This window comes from Lactuca virosa, chromosome 7, assembly GCF_052849685.1.
Source record: "Lactuca virosa cultivar CGN04683 chromosome 7, Lactuca_virosa_CGN04683_v6, whole genome shotgun sequence".
Taxonomy (NCBI): domain Eukaryota; kingdom Viridiplantae; phylum Streptophyta; class Magnoliopsida; order Asterales; family Asteraceae; genus Lactuca; species Lactuca virosa.
Window position 1 is genome coordinate 291,651,222 of NC_136432.1, and position 10,632 is coordinate 291,661,853.

A 10,632-nucleotide genomic window follows, 5' to 3' on the forward strand; every position below is an offset into this window, starting at 1 on the left:
ATAGCTAAGCCTCTTACTACCCTGACCCAAAAGGGTGTAAACTTTAGCTAGGGAGAAAAGCAAGAAACAACGTTCCAAACGCTGAAGGGAGCTTTGTGTAGTGCACCGATCCTGTCTCTCCCTGAAGGGACAGAGGATTTCGTAGTGTACTGTGATGCTTCTAATCAAGGGCTTGGATGTGTTCTTATGCAAAGAGGAAAGGTTATATTCTATGCCTCAAGAAGGCTAAAGACACATGAAGTCAACTATACAACACATGACCTTGAACTAGGAGCAGTGGTGTTTGCTCTGAAGATCTAGAGACATTACTTATATGGCACGAAATGCACAATATTCACAGACCATAAAAGTCTCCAGCACATCTTCGATCAGAAAGAGCTGAACATGAGACAACGACGATGGGTGGAGCTACTTAACGACTACGAATGTGAAATTCTTTATCACCCTGGTAAAGCAAACGTAGTAGCTGACGCCCTTAGTAGAAAAGAATACTCGGGACGCCGGGTAAAGTCGTTGACCATGACAATCCATTCGCATATGTCCACGCAGATCAAGGAAGCTCAACTTGAAGCCTTGAAACCCGAAAACGTGGCAGGTGAAACCCTGAGAGGAATGGATAAGAACTTTGAAGTCAGGGATGATGGAGTCTATTATTTCATGAACCGGATCTGGACACCAAAGTTCGGTGGTTACAAAGATGTGGTTATGAATAAAGCACACAAAACCCGATACTCCATCCACCTAGGTTCAGACAAGATTTATCTGGACCTTAAGAAACTATACTGGTGGCCTAACATGAAGGCCGAAATCGCTACCTTTGTGGGCAAGTGCCTTACCTGCGCCAAAGTTAAGGTAGAGTACCAGAAACCTTCAGGTTTATTACAACAACCTGAAATCCCTGAATGGAAGTGGGAGTAGATTACAATGGATTTCATAACCAAGTTACCCAAGACATCGAGTGGTTATGATACTATTTGGGTAATTGGCGATAGATTAACCAAATCCACACACTTCTTACCAATCAAGGAGACCGACAAGATGGAGAAGTTAACAAGAACATACCTCAAGGAGATTGTTAGACTGCATGGTGTGCCAATATCTATTATTTCGGACCGATATAGTAGATTCACCTCTCGTTTTTGGCAGTCTTTACAAAACTCTCTGGGAACTAGGCTGGACATGAGTACAGCCTACCATCCACAAACCGACGGACAAAGTGAGAAGACGATTCAAACATTATAAGATATGTTACGAGCTTGCGTGATAGACTTTGGAAAGGCATGGGATATTTATTTACCCCTTGTTGAGTTCTCTTATAACAACAGTTATCACACTAGCATAAAGGTTGCTCCATTCGAAGCCCTCTATGGCCGCAAGTGCAGATCCCCTCTGTGCTGGGCTGAATTGGGTGACACGCAGCTAGCTAGAGGTCAAACTCCTGACAGTGCTCTCACTGGTCCGAAATTATTCGAGAAACTACCGAGAAGATCGTACAAATTCGGGAGCGACTTAAAGCTTCCAGAGATAGACAGAAAAGCTACGCTGACAAAAGGAGAAAACCCTTGGACTTCCAGGTTGGTGACCGCGTCTTGTTAAAGGTCTCACCCTGGAAGAGCATGATACGCTTTGGAAAGCGAGACAAATTAAATCCAAGGTACATAGGACCATTCAAGATTCTTGCCCGAATCGGTCTTGTAGCTTATAAACTTCGATTACCTCAAGAACTAAGTAACATTCATCATACCTTCCACGTTTCGAACTTGAAAAAGTGTCTATCCGACGAGACTCTTGTGATTCCACTCGCACTACAAATAAAATGACATTTAGTGGCATAGAAAAAGTGTCACTAAAAACCAAAAAAAGTGCCACTAAAAGCCCCCTGGACAATCAGCGGCACAAAAAAAAAGTGCAACTAAAGACATTTAGTGGCACTTTCCAGTTGTGTCGCTGCAGCCTTATTGGGTTTTAGTGGCACTTTTCGATTATGCCACTAAATCACTTGTAGGTTTTAGTGGCACTATTTTTATGACACTATTTAATTGACAAATTAAATGTTATTTCATACTTTAGTGCACTTTTCCACATTAAAAAATTATATCATAAATTAGGCTTGATTTTATATTAATTTTAAAAGAAATATATAATAATAATAAGACAATTAAGATTAACAAATGGAAGCAAAATATTATTACTTAACATAAACGTTCACTTGTCTAACAAAAGCCACTCCCTATATCACTATTGCTTCACAATCTATTACATACGACTATACTATATTTCAATACATAGTATTACAATACCCACATACTCAATTTCAAAACTATTCCTAAACACCCAAGTGTAGTCATCCATTCTTCGGTGTCCCTTCTTTTGACCCTCTATTCTTTTAGTCTTGAAGTTGTAGATTGGAGGTACGTCTTCGCGATTCAACTACTAAAATATTCAACTACTCAAAAGCATATCAAATCCTAAGATAAACTTTGAAAGTACAAAAAGAAGGAAAATTTTGTACCTGCGTATTGCCAAAAAGCAAACAAAATATAACTAAGTCTCCAAATCATACTCCACACCCAAAAAGAGTTTCCCCATGCTTGTACTCGTCTCCAAAATTTGCCCATATGAACTACACACCATCAAATGGTTTAAATGTTTTTATCACAAACTAAACCTTCTGCAAAAAAAAGTAATAATAATAATATTATTATTATTTATTTTAAAACATAAAAGTTGTTCATCCACAAACCAAGTGTATTATTCAATAATTAAAACATAAAAGTTGTTCACCAAAATAAACATATTTACCCATATTCGTATAAAAGAGTAAGGGGAATTGAAGAACCAATGTTTTAAATGTTTAAGCATACTTAAGTAAGGAATATGAAGGTCACCTAAAAACAATACAACCATATTCTCTTATCATTGGCCATCAATGGAGCTAAACTTGAAATGTGAATAAAACCATATTGTTTCAAATTCGTCGTACCTACACTGTAGGAGTCTTGTTCTTCTTGTTTCGGGAAGCTCCAAACTTTTTGTTATCTAGCTGCGACCATAAACAATATTTTAGAAATAAAAATTAGTGTTGTAAAATACGACGGATCCAAATTGACTTAAATAATATTAGCTCAATGCGGAATGGGATCAAAAATTATCAAAGCGTAATAATCACAACGAAATACGAATAAAATAAATAGAATAGAGACACAGGAATTTACGTGGAAACCTAAATCGGGAAAAAACCACGGGCGGAGGAAGCCGAGAAACAATTCACTATAATTTGCTGTGTTTACAGGGATTATGAAAGAGATTACAAATAGAGTGAGAGGGCTAAAATATATGGTGGTGTATCAGTATATATATGTAATACTTTTCTATATATACTTGGATAATTTTTGGTTGTTATGAAACTTCTCTGGCTCAGGCTATTTATAGCCAAAGAGAATACCAATTGCAAAATAAAATGCCGTCCAAATTGTAGGCGTCCAATTGTAGGCGCCTATTAATTATATCTGCGCCTTCAAATTATTCAATTTCACATATACTATTCATAGTCAAATTTTGAATGCGCCTAACAAAAGAGTTCACCGTCCATTCTTTCATTCACATATATATTATTATTCATAGTCAAACTATGAATAGTAAATGATAAGTTACTGAAATAACCCCTGAACTATTTGCCACTTGCTAATTTTGGAGGCAACTTTTCCACAATCTCCACCTTGACATCAAAATTAAGCAAGTCATGCTTTACGGTTAGTCAAAACCTATAGCTCATCAAACTCTAAAACTTCCATAAGAACCTGCAAATTTTATATAGAGAAAAAATTGTTTCCGAAAAATAAATAATACTTCCTCCACCACGAGCCTTCAGGCTCAACTGCGATCAGAAACATCCACCATGTCCAAACATAATTTAAACTTGGCTATAGGAAGACTTTTAGTGAACATATCAGCAGGATTATAATCTGTATGAATCTTGTCCATAACACAATCACCTTTTTCAATGATATCCCGCACAAAATGATAACGAATATCAATATGCTTTGTTCGGTCATGAAACATTTGATCTTTACTCAAGAAAATAGCACTCTGGTTGTCACAGAAAACTGTGGTCACCTTTATTCTATCATCGAGTTCTCCGAATAACCCCTTCAACCAGATATCTTCCTTAACTGCTTCTGTAATCGCCATGTACTCTGCCTCGGTAGAAGACATGGCAACTGTAGACTGTAACTGGGCTTTCCAACTAACATCACAACCATTTAGTGTAAACACATACCCTGTAATTGATCTTCGTTTATCCAAATCTTTTCCATAATCTGAATCAACATATCCGAACACCCCAGTGTTAGATTTGCCAAAACGTAAACACATGGAAGACGTACCTCGTAAATAACGAAAAATCCACTGTACTGCTTTCTAGTGTTCTTTCCCCGGGTTCGCCATGTATCTACTAACCATGCTAACAGCATAAGCCAAATCAGGGCGTGTGCAGATCATAGCATACATTAAAGATCCAATAGCACTAGAGTATGGAACACGTGCCATGTAAGCCATATCAGTCTCATTAGTAGGACTCAAAGCGGATGATAGCTTGAAATGAGCTGCAAAAGGTGTGTTGACAGACTTTGCTTCGTGCATATTGAAGCGTCTTAGGACTTTCTCAATATAACTTTTCTGAGAAAGATGCAAGATCCTAGACTTCCTGTCACGAATAATTTCCATACCTAAAATCTTTTTGGCAGCTCCTAAGTCCTTCATTTCAAATTCAGCTTTCAACTGGTCTTTTAACTTCTGAATCTCCTTCATATCTTTTGCTGCAATCAACATGTCATCCACGTACAAGAGTAAGTAGATCTTTGAACCATTGTCACCTTTCTTAAAATAAACGCAGCTATCATAGGTGCACCTGCTGAATTTGTGACTGGTCATGAAAGAATCGAACCTCTTGTACCATTGTCTAGGAGACTGCTTGAGGCCATAAAGAGATTTGTTCAACTTGCATACGTAGTTCTCCTTTCCAGGAACTACAAAACCTTCAGGTTGTTGCATGAAAATCTCTTCCTCAAGCTCACCATTTAGGAAAGCTGTAGTGACATCAAGTTGTTCTAACTCAAAATCGTTAGAAGCAACCAACCCCAACAATACACAAATGGAAGTATGTTTGACAACTGGGGAATAAATGTCAGTGTAATCAATACCAGGAATCTGACTGTAGCCTTTAGCTACTAACCGAGCTTTGTATCTTGGTTTATCATTTGGGTTGACAGGTTCCTTGAGCTTATAGACCCACTTGCATTTAACTGGTCTCTTCCTTTTCGGAATAGGAACTAAATTCCAAGTACTGTTTTGCTGCAAGGATTCCATCTCATTTTGCATAGCGAGCATCCAATCATTTGAGTCTTCAGATTTGATAGCCTCGTCATAATTCGCAGGCTCCGTTGCGTACTCAATATTATCAGCAACAATAAAAGCATAGGCAACCAAATCAGATTCAGCATACCTCTTCGGAGGAATAATCTGTCTTCTCGGTCTATCTCTTGCAATGCTTGGAGTAGTAGCTTGTGGTTGTGAAGGTGTTGAATCTTCACCAACAACATGCTCATCCGACGAAAAAGAATCTTGATGCTGATTTGTACTCTGATTAGTGGTAGGTGAAGTAGGAAGCTCCACCTCCATTTGAGCATACTCTTTATTTGGTTCGGATGATACATCTGATGCATCTGTTCTTTTAGAAAAGTCAGCAACTGGTTGAATCATAGCAGACTCATCAAAAGTAACATCTCTTGAGATGATAATTTTCTTCAAATCAAAGCTCCATAACTTGTAACCCTTTACACCTTGATTGTACCCAAGAAAAACGCATTTGATTGCTCTTGGTTCTAGCTTCCCATTGTCAACTCGTGCATACGCTGGATATCCGAATGGTTTTAAATCTGAATAATTGGCAGGTTTACCGGACCATAACTCAAACGGAGTTTTCTTCTCGATTGCTCGTGACGGTGATCGGTTGATAACATAGCAAGCAGTCGAAGCAGCCTCCGCCCAAAAAGACTTTGGCAATTTGGAATTAGAAAGCATACACCGGACCTTCTCCATAATGGTGCGATTCATCCTTTCAGCTACACCATTTTGTTGAGGTGAATGGACTACTGTGCGATGTCGAGTAATGCCTTCCTTTTGACAATAGACATTAAACTCTTCTGAGCAAAACTCAAGTCCATTATCCGTACGAAGATACTTTACCACCAGACCTGATTGCTTTTCAACCTGAACTTTCCAATTTCTGAAGGTATAGAAAACGTCTCCTTTATGTTTTAAGAAGAAAGACCACACCTTCCTGGAGAAATCATCAATAATAGTGAGCATATAAATAGCTCCACCTTTTGAAGCAACTCGAGCCGGTCCCCACAAATCCGAGTGAACATAATCAAGTGGTCCTTTCGTTGTATGGATGCCACTTGCAAACCTCACTCGTTTTGCCTTGCCATATACACAGTCTTCACAGAAATCCAAATCAACAATCTTTTGTTGACCAAGTAAACCTCTTCGACTCAATTCTGACATGCCTTGAAAACTCATATGGCCGAGTCGAAGGTGCCAAAGACGGGACTGATCTGGATCAGAAAGAGACTTTGAAACAACAGCAGCATCACTCGAAATTGTTTGCCCGTCAAGAAAGTAAAGATCTGAGGTTTTTCGTTTGGCTCTCAGTTTGTCGGAGCCGTCTTTGAATACCCTGAGAACTCCACCTTTACCAGCAAACTCGTATCCCCTTTTGTCAAAGGAACTGAGAGATAACAAGTTTCTTCTAAGGTCAGGAACATATCTAACATCCCCCATGGTTCGAATAACTCCGTCAAACATACGGATCCTGACTGAACCATGTCCAAGAACTGGACATGTAGTATTGTTACTCATCAACACATAGCCCTGGTTAACCTTTTCAAATGTGTAAAACCAACTTTTGTTGTGACACATATGAAAAGTACAACCAGAGTCGAGTATCCAATCACCAGTGGAATCCAGTTTATCTGAATAAACTGTCAAAAGTTCTCCAATACCTTCCACCTCAGCTACATCGGCTTCACCCGAAGTGCTAGCTTGTTTACCATTTGCTGCCGTCTTCTCTTTTTCTTTATTCTTCAACTTGAAGCATTCTTCAAGCACATGTCCCTTCTTGTGACAATAGTTGCAAAACTTTCGTTTGCCTTTTGATTTGGATCTGGTTCTGTTGGAAGATTGAGAAGTTCTACTTCTTTCTGTTGTTCTTCCTCTGGCATTCAAACCTTCGGCTTTAGCATCACTTGAACCACCACCAGTAATATGCTTCATCTTCTCTTTGGAATCCAAAGCTGTATAGACTTCATCTAAAACTAGAGTTTCACGGCTATAGATAATAGTATCACGAAAATGGCTATAGGATTCTGGCAACGACGATAGTAAGAATAGAGCCAAGTCTTCATCTTCATACTGAACATCCATATTCTCTAAGTTATTTACTAACTCTTTAAATGTGGATATATGTTCAGCTAAAGAGCCTCCTTCAATCATCTTGAGATTGAACAACCGTTGCTTCAAATGCAACTTGTTTGGTAAGCTCTTGGTCATCAACAGTTGCTCCAACTTTAGCCATAAAGAAGCCGCTGACGTTTCTTTTAGAACATCTTGCAAAACATCGTTTGACAAGTGCAAACGAATCTGAGATAAAGCCTTCAGATCTTTCATCTCCTTTTCTTCTTCGGTCCATGTATCGGGCATCTTATTGAAACCCAAAAGCACCTTGTGTAAATCCATCTGAATGAGAATGTCTCTCATCTTTACTTGCCACAACGGAAATCGTGTGTTACAATCCAGTAGTGGAATATCGTATTTTACCGAAGACATGATTAATTACTTGATAAAATGATCCCAATGAGCTAATATTACAACCTGGATGCTCTGATACCAATTGTTGTAAAATACGACGGATCCAAATTGACTTAAATAATATTAGCTCAATGCGGAATGGGATCAAAAATTATCAAAGCGTAATAATCACAACGAAATACGAATAAAATAAATAGAATAGAGACACAGGAATTTACGTGGAAACCCAAATCGGGAAAAAACCACGGGCGGAGGAAGCCGAGAAACAATTCACTATAATTTGCAGTGTTTACAGGGATTATGAAAGAGATTACAAATAGAGTGAGAGGGCTAAAATATATGGTGGTGTATCAGTATATATATGTAATACTTTTCTATATATACTTGGATAATTTTTGGTTGTTATGAAACTTCTCTGGCTCAGGCTATTTATAGCCAAAGAGAATACCAATTGCAAAATAAAATGCAGTCCAAATTGTAGGCGCCTATTAATTATATCTGCGCCTTCAAATTATTCAATTTCACATATACTATTCATAGTCAAATTTTGAATGCGCCTAACAAAAGAGTTCACCGTCCATTCTTTCATTCACATATATATTATTATTCATAGTCAAACTATGAATAGTAAATGATAAGTTACTGAAATAACCCCTGAACTATTTGCCACTTGCTAATTTTGGAGGCAACTTTTCCACAATTAGTTTAGAAAATAATAATGAAAATAAATTTTGACAAAATTTTATCACAATGGTTAGCTTTCAACCACAATAAGCATTAATTCTCAAAGCTATTCTCTATTTTATGGGAAACATTAATCAATTAGAAAGTAACATCCATATCACATCTTAAAGAATTTTAAATATGTTGATTCACATCCAATTATAGTATATAATATTATAGTCTATAATAATAAAGATATAAATAAATACAACAAATGTTTCCAGGAAAACACATAGCTTGATTTCGCTATTAAAATTTGAAAAGGTCAAGTAAGCAGAACAATTTATTCCATAATGTACCGAATTTAGTTCTGTGGAACAAAATGAAATTAGGAGACATTTCGCGAATATTGTTCTTTCTCGGCTTCCATCTAAATCGTAAGATGATTGATAAGAAACAGAATCTTTACATAAGGTAATATAAACCTTAGATGATGAATTGATCACAAAGAATAAGAACTCACCAGGCTTAAGAAATCAGAAGATCAGGAGAGTGGAATCAGGGAGACAAACAACGAGGCAGATGACCGGCGATGGCGAATACATGACGACATGAGTCATCGAGGTATGTGAACGATTGAGTGGGAAAGGGAGATGAGAAGAGGATCGATGTATGTCTAATGTTTTCAATGTGCGGCTGAGGCTTCTGATTTGAATAAGCTTGTGTTTTCTAATGGACAATACGCCAAACACCTAGTGTGCCTAATACAAACACACATAAACAGCAATAATAGTAAATTTGAATAAGCTTGTGTTGCTTTAAAAACATAAATACATACCTATTGAAAGAGGCATATCGATTCCAAAACATATAGATGTAGAGAGATTCGACACCCCTACACATAACATCTAAGATATTGATCAATTCCCATTTAGAAAATGGTTATTTTCCACAATAAGAACCAAAAAAGAAGTTGCACCATGTAATCATAGATGAAAGAAAGGAAAATAGAAAATTTTAGTAAATAGAGAAAGAAGGTGTTACATTTTTCTTTTTTTGAAGAGGTCGACGATGGCTGGTCGTGCCACTTGGAACTGGAAAGCCTTGAATCGGTAGCTCGATGGTGGAATCAATCCCTCATATATATTGGGTTTGGTGATGGATGTTTGAGGTACATTTTCGTGCCTGATTTCAAAAAGGGAAGACGGGTTTTCTACCTGATTCGGAGATGTACGGGCAGAGCGCGGCCGACAAGCAGTGTTAGGGAAATGGAGGCGAGTTTCCGAAGACAGAGAAACAACACCTTGGAGCTTGGAGTCAGGTCGATGGCTATGGAGATGGCGATTGGGGATTTAGGGCAGGAGTGGGAAACGGTGGGAGTATGTGAGGTAATTAGTCTAGTGCAATTGAAAATTTTAGTTATCTATGTAGAAATCAAAAGGGGGAAAATTTTTGATGGGAGGAAATCAAAGTATAAGCGGGGTTTTGTAAATTTTGGGGAAAACATTTTCCCGCTCCAACGAAGAAAGAGGGATTTTTTAATTTTTGATGATGATTCTTATAGACACATGCTCATTAATTTTTTAATTCATGTTTTCCTACTAAATTGATTTAATTTAATTTTTTATTTTATTAACATTAAAATAAAATATAATATATGATATATAAAACTTTTAGTGGCACTTTTTCTACCACTAATAATTATAAAAACAGTTTCATAAAATAATTAATGTCAAGGGTATCATTGTCATAGAAAAAAAAGTGTCATTGTATCTCTAAAAACTTATAGTGGCACAAAAAAAGTGTCACTAAAAATAGGCTATAGTGGCACAAAATCAAAGTGTCACTAAAACTTTGTGCCACTAAATGTAATTTTATTTGTAGTGTCGAGGAAATCGAGTTAAACGAGTGCCTCAATTTTGTGAAAGAAGCCGTAGAGATACTAGACAGGGAAGTTAAGAAAACCAAACAAAGCCGTATCCCGATAGTGAAGGTTCGCTGGAATGCAAAACGGGGACTTGAATTCACTTGGGAGCGGGAGGATCAAATGCAACAAAAATATCCACATCTTTTTCCCTAGTCTATCTGTAATGTAAATTT

At 37.4% G+C, this 10,632-nt stretch overlaps 1 long non-coding RNA gene across 2 annotated transcripts; it reads right to left on the reverse strand.

Annotated features, from left to right (window-relative positions):
* Positions 1-2,209: 2,209 nt before the first annotated feature.
* LOC145127844 (uncharacterized) lies at positions 2,210-9,427 on the reverse strand. Of its 2 annotated transcripts, XR_013716475.1 has the most exons (5): positions 9,371-9,427; positions 9,056-9,293; positions 2,988-3,043; positions 2,513-2,623; positions 2,210-2,430 (listed from the first exon to the last, which is right to left on the reverse strand). It is a non-coding gene; the product is annotated as an uncharacterized LOC145127844 (long non-coding RNA). The 2 variants fall into 2 exon arrangements; XR_013716474.1 differs by having other exon boundaries at positions 2,210-2,623.
* Between the last annotated feature and the right edge of the window lie 1,205 nt (positions 9,428-10,632).